We start from the raw sequence: 11,330 nt of genomic DNA on the forward strand, positions 1-11,330 counted from the left end.
ATTAAGTGGGATAATTATGAAGCACTTAATATAGTGACCACTTAGAAATGGTAGCTCTTTTTACAAAAAATTTATCTTTTAATTGGAGGAAAATTGCTTTACAATATTGTGTTGGTTTCTGCTGTACAACAATGCAAATGAACCATAATTATACCATAATTATAGGTGATATATCACCTCCCTCTTAAGCCTTCCTCCCCTCCCCCACCCCACCCCCTCTAGGTCATCACAGAGTGCCAGACTGGGCTCCCTGTGTTATATAGCAACTTCCTACCAGCTATTTATTTTACACATGATAGTGTATATATGTCAGTGCTGCTGCTGCTGCTGCTGCTGCTAAATCACTTCAGTCGTGTCCGACTCTGTGTGACCCCATAGACGGCAGCCCACCAGGCTCCCCCGTCTCTGGGATTCTCCAGGCAAGAACTACTTTATCCATTAGTCCCACCCTCTCCTTCCCCCACTGTGTCTACAAGTCCATTCTCTACATCTACATCTCCATGCTTTCCCTGCAAATTGATTCATCGATACCATTTTTCTAGATTCCTTATATATGCTTTAATATATGATATTTGTTTTCTCTTTCTGGCTTCACTCCGTATAACAGGCTCTAGGTTCATCCACCTCACTAGAACTGATTCAAATTTGTTCTCTTTATGGCTGAGGAATATTCCATTGAATATATATGTACCATAGCTTCTTTACCCATTCGTCGCTCAATGGACATTTAGGTGCTTCCATATCCTTCCTGGCTATTGTAAATAGTGGTGCAATGAATATTGGGGTACACATTTCTTTTAGAATTGTGGTTTTCTCAGGGTATATGACTAGTAGTGAGATTACTAAGCCATATGGTAGATTTATTCTTAATTTTTTAAAGGAACCTCCATACCATTCTCCATAATGGCTTTATCAGTTTACATTCCTATCAACAATGCAGGAGGGTTCCCTTTTCTCCACATCCTCATCAGCATTTATTATTTGTAGATTTTTGATAATGACCATTTTGATTTGTTGACATGATTCCTCATTGTAGTTTTGATTTGCATTTTTCTAATAATTAGTAATGTTAAGCATCTTTTCATGTGTTTATTAGCCATCTGTATCTCTTCTCTGGAGAAATTTTTTTTGTTTTTGTTTTTCTGATATTGAACTGTATGATCTGCTTATATATTTTGGAGACTGATCTTTTGTCAATTGCTTCATTTGCAACTATTTTCTCCCATTCTGAGGGTTGTCTTTTCATCTTGTTTATTTTTTCCTTTGCTGTGCAAAAGCCTTTAATTAGGTCCCATTTGTTTATTTTTATTTCCATTACCCTAGGAGGTGGATCAAAGAGGATCTTACTGTGATTTATGTCAAAGAGTGTTCTGGCTGTGTTTTCGTCTATGTAAATAGTGGTGCTGTGAACAGTGGGGACTTCCCAGGTGGCACTGGAGGTAAAGAACCTGCCTGCCAATGCATGAGACACAAGAGATGTGGGTTCAATCCCTAGGTCAGGAAGGTCCTCTGGAGAAGGGAATGGCTACCCACTTTAGTATTCTTGCCTGGAGAATTCCATGTCACATCATCTGCAAACAGAGTTTTATTTCTTTTCCAACTAGACTCCTTTTATTTCTTTTTCTTCTCTGATTGCCATGGCTAGGACTTCCAAAACTATATCAAATAATAGTGGCAAGAGTGGGCTAGTACCTCTTATTTTCATAGTTTCAAGAAGAAGCTGAATCACTACCTTGCAGAGATGCTATAGAAGGTGAGGTGAAAACACTGCTGATGTCTATTTCAAATCTATGAATCTCACACCCTAGAAAACATTCTTTAACTCCTCCATTTTGATGAGAACTATATTTGGGAAATAATTAAATAGGAAAAAACCCTTAATGAAATTTTAACCTGCATTTTGGCTGGTTTATTTTTGCAGTGATTTATAAAACAATCCTAAATCTTCCTCAGTAATATTTTTCCCATTATGAGACACTTCCATCCTTAAAGCACATTTTCTTTGATCGTATTTCCATCTCTCACAGAAAAACTCAGACACAGGCATACATTCACACACACATGTATCTATGTCACTTGCATGTCTCATGAAGCTCATTGAACACACTCTGGGTTGGCTTCACATGCTAACTGGTCTCTGGCAGAGAATGTTTTTTTTTTTTTTTTTTCTTTTCTTTTTCTAGTCTGTTTCAGTATAGTTTTCAGGGACATAGGTTTCTGCTTTCCCTGGATTAGGTGATGAATAAAAGTTTTTTCAATGAAAATTATTTCTTGCCATTATTCAAAGAATTGACATTGGATGGTTTTACTTTGTGATTTCTTGACTGAGTTTGAAAAATGTCAGCAATAATCAGCAGTGTTCTAAACACTTTTAAAGAAGAGATTTTCTCTGGTGTCCTTGGAAAATGTGATTTTAAATGAACAGTGAATGGATAAAAGCATTTTCAAAAAGTGGGAAAAACACTTTACCTCATAAACAAAGGCTGTTTATGAGGTAACAGCCTCATAAACAGGAGGCTTATTTTGTTTGTTTTCCAAATGAAAACAAACCTGAGACTTTAATCAAAATTTTAACTATTTCATTAGCTTTGTTTAGAGATTTCGTATCTTGCTATTCATTCTACAGACTCTTTGGCAAAACTTGTGTTAGGATTAAAGCTAGAAATGCAGCTTGAAAAAGTTAACACTTTATCACTTGTGACAATCTTTCTTGACTTCATTCCCTGCCAAATAGATGCACTATTAATAATGTATTTATTTCACTATTGCCTACATTTACTTTCACACTTGGTAAGGGCCCCTTGGGGACCTAGAATGCCAATAGAGTAGATTCCAGCTGGAGATTTATGGAGTCAGTGATCCTGGGTCCATAGCAACAGTCTACCAATTGATTTAGACAGAGGTCCTGGACATTCAGTCAATGTCAGTGACTTTGGCAGGCAATAAATTTATGGGAATCTATGATCTTAACACAAACTGGGGCCTCTAGTTTGGACTTTGCACTTTGTTTATCTTCAACCTACTTTGGTAAGGAAAATAGAACTACTGCATGTTCTATGTAATTACGTATCAGGATTATGAAATTCTTCCATTTACATAAAATTCTAAGGGCAGCATGGAGTCAAGAGGAAAAAATAACTTAAAATCAGAAATTCTGGGCAGAAATTATCTTCTATGTATTAGCTGTATGGTTACAGACAATCTTCTAAGATTAGTAATTATAATTTTTACTGATCTTATTTTAATATAAATAACTATATAAAGGTTTTATATACAATATTTTTATCGAACATGTACTTTCATTGTCCCAATTTTCCAAAAAGAGGAATCAAAGTATATGGAAGTTTAGTACTTGTCCAAAGTCATATAACTTGTGTGTGTCTAGGGTTGGAGTGGAGGGGTGACTGAAATTTAAACCAGGGAATCTAACTTCAGGGTCCATATTCTTAACAATTAAACCTACTACCTTAGTTTTCTTATCTATAGATTACACAAAGAACATCTTTGATATCAACAGCTTGAGGTTTTTGTTGGTCCCCAATATAATAACGTTATTAAGTGTTCACATTATTAAATTAAACATAAAATAGTATTACATAGAATTATGTAAAAATAGGGAATAAACTATTATTATTATTTCAGTACCAAGTATTCCAACATAATTTTTCAAGCAAGTCTATAAGTTAAGATTTATAGCATTAATCATTTTTTAAAGGTGTGGGAAATAAAGTTCTAAGCGGTAAAATAATTGGTCAAATTCCTCATAGTTAAGAAGTGGTAGAACTGAGATTCAACTCTAAAATCCAATTTAAGTCTATCATATTTGCCTTAATAATCATAAATAATATTTCTACCTTTTAGAATTTAATGCTTTTATTTGTTAAAAGTACATATGGTTCTGAAAAAGTATCGTGTACTTTTTAAAAGCATATTGATATATTGTTTGGAGGAATAAAAGCATTATTATCTTCCCTGTGTAAATTCCAAAAAATTCTTCAGGAATAATAGAGTAATTGTCTGTTTTAGATATTATAAAATATATACTTTAGTTCAACTGAAAGCTCAAATTGATTTTTTGGCAATCACTGAAAAAAATATGTCTACATGAAATGTTCTCTCCATAAAGCAAGCAATTGGTTTCTGCAATTGTAAATATTGGTTGCTTAACAAAATGTTTATGGGCTACATTAAGTCATTTAGAAAGAGTTTTGCATTGTCAATGCCCCTTGAACCAAAGAGTGCTCTCTTGGTAATTGTAAATATATGTGGAGGCAAAGACTCTACTATATGCAGAGAGGAGAAAATCCAGAACTGCCAGAATCCAAATCCAATTTAGAGACTAAAAGCAAATGAAGTCTGGCTTTCCATGGGGCCCTAGTTTCAAACCCGGTTGAAAGGGTCAGAGGTAATGGATATTCCATATGCATATATACTGCAGCAATTATATTTTTAATAAGGTCAATTGGAGTCATATGGGTAGTTTAATGCAGCATGTCTCTTTTATACCATCAAATAACCATTTGGCTTAAAAATCCTCAAATCAAGTCTGAAATAAGAGGATCATTTTAAAACTGTAGATATCTAGGGGTGAAAGCCCTGAAAATCTGCTCTATTTTTACCAGATTAATTACAATAATCTTGGACTTGGACTGTAATAAAGATAATAGTCTAAACCAGTTAGGGTGAACAAAATCAATATTTCAGGTATGTAACTTATAAAAAGGTAGCAATTGCCAGCAATTAAGTCCAAGAACACCAGGACAGAGTATATTAAAGTGGGTTTAAAATGACATTAGAACCAAGACCTAAAAATAACCCAAGATTTTCCATTCCTCTTGATAGGATTCTTAAAAGAGAAATATACGTAGATAAAGAAAAATTATCATTTTACCATGGGTGGACTTTTATCTTTAATCCTCTGTAACTTGCTAATTCGGAGAAGGCAATGGCAAGCCACTCCAGTACTATTGCCTAGAAAATCCCATGGATGGAGGAGCCTGGTAGGCTGCAGTCCGTGGGGTCGCTAAGGGTCGGACACGACTGAGCGACTTCACTTTCACTTTTCACTTTCACACATTGGAGAAGGAAATGGCAACCCACTCCAGTGTTCTTGCCTGGAGAATCCCAGGGACGGGGGAGCCTGGTGGGCTTCCGTCTATGGGGTCACACAGAGTCGGATACGACTGAAGTGACTTAGCAGCAGCAGCAGCAACTTGCTAATTGGCTAGACTGAGACAATGAAGGTGATCCCTAAACTAGGTACGTCCAAATGGGCCAAAACCAAAGTAGGCTGAAATATTTGTTCCACCCATACCCTCCCCAAACTCCAAACCCAATTTGAAACTCCAGTCCTAAAAAAGGCCAGCACACATGTGCCCAGATAAGAGCATGAAAAAAAATTTTAAAAAGATTTGCTCTAACGACAATGGTGGAGCCAGTCTAGGTTCCCTGCCTTAGACTTATTTCAGATGTCTTCTGAAAGATTTCCCTTAACTATGTAGGAGAAGAGAGTAAGAAAGACATAAACAAACAAACAAAACCTCACAGATACAGAGAACAGAGTGGTGTTTGAAAATTGGTGATGGGGTTCAAAAGTACCAACTTCCAGTTATGAAATAAGGCATGTGTATGTAATGTAAAGCATGGCAACCATAGTTAACAACACTGTGTTGCATATTTGAAAGTTCCTTAAAAAAGTGAATCTTTTTGTTTTATTTATGCTTTACTTTTTTAAATTTTTTAATTTTTTTCAAGTTATAGTGTTTTTTACTTCATGTTACTTGTTTATAATATGATATCATATCATCCAGAGTTTCAAAAGTGACCGTCGGGGCTTGTGGTGGGCTGCTGGGGGCAGGAGCAGATGATGTCTGTGACGTGCAGAGGTCATGGCTCTGGCCAGAGTGCTGCCCCGGGTCCCTCTGTGCAAGGGTAGGTCGGCTCCACGCCTGGCTGCTCAGAAGCTCAGTTCTCTTTTGGTCCACAAAGTAATACGATGGTGGCCCAAACTCAGGGTCTCTCTCAGCCCGGAGATCTGACTGCCTCTTCGACCAGTACCCAAAGGAAAAGTCTTTTCCTCTGTCCCACTCGCGGACGTGTGGCACCCCAGGTCTGGTATCTTTCCTCTCCTGAACGATAACTTCTACTTTACTACTCTGGGCGGTTGTACGAGGAGCTGGCGTGACCTCTGGTTCTGGGGGCAAAGGCCCAATAACATCTCCATCTCTGTTTCCTTCCTCTGCTCCATCTTCTTCTGATTTTTTCATCTTTTTCTGCCAGAGTTTGGCAAGTCTTGCTTCTAATATGGCTTTTCTCTTTTCCTTTATATTTTCTCGTTTTGTTCTCTGATCTGTTGTCTGTTCACGCAGCATTTCTAAGGTTTTCATCTGCTTGTTTCTCAACTCTTTATCTCGGGCAAAAGCAAAGTATCCAACACCAAGTTGTCGGGCCTCATTCTCAAGGATGTCTTCGTAATGTACGGGCCCCATTGGCCTTCTCAGGGCCTCCCTCTCTTCTTCCTCCCATTGCTGGCGCTGGAGTTCTTTTCTCATATCTTCAGACAGTAAGGTTTTCTCATTTGCAGGACTAACAAAAAGCCTCCCCTGAAGATTTTTATCCATTTCCAGCAGATCTGGCAAATCCTTTCTCATACAGCGCCGGGATCACCCTAAAGAATCCACATAATCCACCCATTCTTCACTGGGATCCTGGGGAGGAGGAATATCTTTTTCAGAAAGAGCTTCTTCATCATCATGTCTTTCTTCAGTCTTTCTGTAATCTCTATTGGCACCAACTGCTTCCATTTCTTTGTGTTTGTCTATCATCTTCTGTGTGAAATCCACAAGGTACATATCCTCCACCTCTTCATCTATAAAGTCTCCTTTAGTCATTTTTTCATATAATTTGGCTTTTTCTTCCAACTTCTCCCTCGCTTTGTCCAAAGTCTTCTGTTCCTCAATCTTCTGTTCAGCATCCTTTTCAGCGCGGTTAGAAACTCCTGCATTCTGTTTGCTCCACACACTTGGTTTCTTGTTAGTTGGTTTTGGTTTTCCCAAAACTCCAGCATCTTTTAGAAGTTTTTCTTGTTTGAATTCTTCTTGTTTTCGGAAGAGTTCAGCCTTAAAGTCTACCAACGAGGACGCCGTGACGTCCACGGGCTTCTTCCTCCGGTCCATATCCGCCCCGGAGCGTCCCGAGCCGCACGCCTCCAGGCGCCAGGCCGGCCTCTCACACCGCCTTCTGCTGGAACCGGAAGTCGCGACAGCGGAGCGCCGCCATTTATGGCTCTGGCGCCATCTTGAGAAGGTCAGGGTGTGGCGGCACTGTGTCCTTCACCATTTTGAGACGGTCAGCCGTTGCCCGAAGTGATTTGCTAGGGCCATCTTGAAAAAGGCAGAAGGTAACAGGGCTCGTGTCTGGTGCCATCTTGAGACGGTCTCCCTTTATTTATGTTTTAATTGAAGGATAATTGCGTTACAGAATTGTGTTGGTTTCTGCCAAACATCAACATGAATCAGCCATAGATATGAATATGTTCCCTCCCTCTTGAAGCTCCCTCCCACCTCCCTCCCCATCCTATCCCTCTAGGTTGTTACAGAGCCCTGGTTTGGGTTCCCTGAGTCATATAGCAAATGCTCATTGGTTATCTACTTTACATATGGTAATATAAGTTTCCATGTTACTCTCTCCATACATCCCACCCTTTCCTTCCTCCCCCACCCCCAAATCCATAAGTCTGTTCTTTATGTCTGTCTCCATTGCTCTCCACAAGTCTGTTCTCTGTCTGTGTCCATTGCTGCCCTGCAAATAATTTCATCAGTACCATCTTTCTGGATTCCATATATATGTGTTAGTGTATATTTTTTTCCAGTTTCTGACTTACTTCCCTCTGTATAACAGGCTCTGTGTTCATCTACCTCATTAGAACTGACTCAAACGCACTCTTTTTTATGGCTGAGTAGTATTCCATTATATTTATGTACCTCAGCTTCTTTATCCACTCATCTGTCGATGGACATCTCGGTTGCGTCCATGTTTTAACTATGATAAATAGTGCTGCAATGAACATTGGGGGTACGTGTTTCTTTTTCAGTTTTCTCAGGGTACATGCCTAGTAGCGGGATTTCTGGGTCATATGGTAGTTGTATTCTTAATTTTAATGTAATCTCCATACTGTCTTCCATCCTGCCTGTATCAATTTACATTCCCACCAACAGTGCAACAAGGTTCCCTTTTCTCCACACCCTCTCCAGCATTTATTGTTTGCAGACATTTTGATGATGGCCGTTCTGACTGGTGTGAGGTGATATCTCATTGTAACTTTCATCTTCATTTCTCAATAATGAATGATGTTGAGCATCTTTTCATGTGTTTGTTAGTCATCTGTATGTCCTCTTTGGAGAAATGTCTGTTTAGGTCTTTTCCCCACCTTTTGATTGGGTTGTTTGTTTTTCTGGTCTTGACTTGTATGAGCTTTTTGTATATTTTGGAAATTAATCCTTTGTCAGTTGTTTCATTTGCTATTATTTTCTCCCATTCTGAGGCTTGTCTTTTTACTTTGTTTATAATTTCCTTTGGCTTTTAATTTAATTAGGTCCCACTTGTTTATTTGAAAGTAAATCTTAAAAGTTCTTAACACAGGAAAAAAATTCTATAAGTATGTATGGTGATGAATAGTAACTAGAATTATTGTGGTGATCATTTAACAATATATGCAAATATCAAATTATTATGTTGCACACCTAAGACAAATATAATGTTGTATGTCAGTGTGTTAGTTGTTCAGTCGTGTCTGACTCTTTGAGACCCCATGGACTGTAGTCTCTGTTCATGGGATTCTCCAGGCAAGAATACTGGAGTGGGTTGCCATTCCCTTCTCCAGGGGATCTTACCAACCCAGAGATAAAACCCAGTCCTCCCAGTCATTGAAGGCAGATTCTTTACCATCTGATCCACAGGTTGGTTTGGGTTTAGTTCACTAAGTTGTGTCCGACTCTTGTGACCTCATGGACTGTAGCCTGGCAGGTTCCTCTGTCCATGGGATATCCCAGGCAAGAATACTGGAGTGGGCTGCCATTTCCTTCTCCAGCAGATCGTCCCAACCCAGGGATTGAACCCGGGTCTCCTGCATTGCAGGCAGACTCTATTAACTGAGCTACGAGGGAAGTTCTGTACCTCAGTTAAAAATTAGTAAAGAAAAACACCACCCAGACATACAAAGCTTTTGAAATTTCTTCCCTTTAACTGTTGCCCATTGTAGTATCTTAAATCTGAAAAGTTTAGATTGAAAACTCTCCTCCCAAAGGATGAAGTTGGGGCTGGATGGTAAAAAAAAGGAAGCAGATGAGAACCTTGAACTTCCCCTAAATAACACCATATTCGTGATTTTTTAATGTACCTTTTATTAACCCCAGATAATTAATACTAAATCCCATAATCAACCAAGAATGTTAGAATCCCTTTTGGGAGAGGTTATCAAAGATTATCAGAGAAGCCCTGTCCACAACTTCTCCAATCCATGCCACCATAATACTTTCTTAGATCAATGAACTGGGAACTTTATACCTTTTTTATTTTACCTCTAATAGTTTTTTGTTTGTTTGTTTGTTTTAATAGTTCCGGGAAGTACAGCTATTCAAAGTTCACGTTACTGCATAAAATGAGAAAGTCTTCTGAATTTCACTTTGAAATTTTCCATTATCCAATTAGGCTGAAAAACATGGTTTTCCAGTATATTTGAAATAACATCATAATTTGAAAATGCCATCATGCCAAATATAGCAGCAGTGTGCTAATCCTCTCTAACAGGTAACAATAGACAACTTTCTACAGATAGTTTCTTCCTCCTGAGAAAGAAACTTTAAAAGTTAAAGTCCTGAGTTTGAAATTTCGCCCTTAATTTTTCTCCCAGAAAATTTGAACTCATAAAAGCACCCTTCCTCCCTGATTTCTTATTCTACATTGTGCCAGCCAGATGGGTTTTATTCTGTAGCAGAAGTTGGATCATCTGTCACTGAAACAGGTGGAGCTCTTTCCACACTTCCAAAGCTGTGCTCCACTGCCAAATAGTTATGCAGCCAGCATTTGCAAAGATCCATACAGTCAATAAAGCCACCAAGATATCCAAATATTAATCCTATGTCAATGCAATTTAGAAATCACAAGTATTACCAAGCCCATTAAAGCAGTTTAAACACAAGTCACCAATTTCACTCTGCGATATTATGTTTCAATTAAAAGTAATGTTCCTAGAACCCTAAGATGTAGACCTTTATTGAGTTGCTAGCCACAATCCAAAACAAAGAATTGCCATTTTAGGTAAAATGAAGTAAAAAGGAAAGGCAAACAAAATTATCAAGAAGAAAGATAGGCTTCTTGGTTTCATTCTCTGCTTTGTATCAATAGATATCTGTGGTCAGCAACCCACAATTTATAAAAGTAAATTACAATCACTTATGTCAACCCTAATCTCCAAATTCATCCCACTCTCCCCTTCTCCCACTGCATCCACATGTCCATTCTCTATATCTGGGTGTCTATTCCTGGCCGGCTCATAGGTTGATCTGTAATGTTTTTATAGATTTCACATGTAGGCATTAATATGCAACATCTGCTTTTCTATTTTTGACTTACTTCACTCTATATGACAGATTCTAAGTTCATCCACAGCTCTACAAATGACTCAATTTCTTTCCTTCTTATAGCTGAGCAATATTTCATTGTACATATAGTATTTCATTGTATAGATGTACCACATTTTTATCCATTCATCACTATCATGTGTAAAATAGATAGCTCATGGGACCCAGCTATATTGCACAGGGAGCTAGGGTGCATGCTCTGTAATGACCTACATAGGTAGCTGAATGGGGGCTGAATGGGAGGGAGGTCCACAAGGGAGGGGATATATGTATACATATAGCTGATTCATTTCATTGTACAACAGAAACTAACACAATATTGTAAAACAACTATACTCCAAAAACTTTGAATCACTTATAAAGATATTGTGTACTGGTCACTCTCTTCCAACAACAAAAGAGATGATTCTACACATGGACATCACCGGATGGTCAATACTAAAATCAGATTGATTATATACTTTGCAGCTGAAGATGGAGAAGTTCTATACAGTCAGCAGAAACAAGACTGGGAGCTGACTGTGGGCCAGATAATGAATTCCTTATTGTAAAATTCAATTTAAACTGAATGAAGTAGGGAAAACCACTAGATCATTCAGATATGACATAAATCAAATCCCTTACAATTATACAGTGGAAGTGACAAATAAATTCAAAGGATTAGATCTGATAGAATACCTGAAGAACAAT

General features: G+C 38.1%; 2 pseudogenes; both read right to left on the reverse strand.

The window, feature by feature from the left end:
* Positions 1–5,754: 5,754 nt before the first annotated feature.
* Positions 5,755–6,650, reverse strand: LOC129560885 (coiled-coil domain-containing protein 174 pseudogene; annotated as a pseudogene).
* A 12-nt stretch (positions 6,651–6,662) lies between these two features.
* Positions 6,663–7,234, reverse strand: LOC148776326 (coiled-coil domain-containing protein 174 pseudogene; annotated as a pseudogene).
* Positions 7,235–11,330: the final 4,096 nt, after the last annotated feature.

The sequence above is a fragment of the Moschus berezovskii genome, chromosome 10, assembly GCF_049115385.1.
Source record: "Moschus berezovskii isolate FMDL1 chromosome 10, NW_MosBer_1.0, whole genome shotgun sequence".
NCBI classification, from domain to species: Eukaryota; Metazoa; Chordata; class Mammalia; order Artiodactyla; family Moschidae; genus Moschus; species Moschus berezovskii.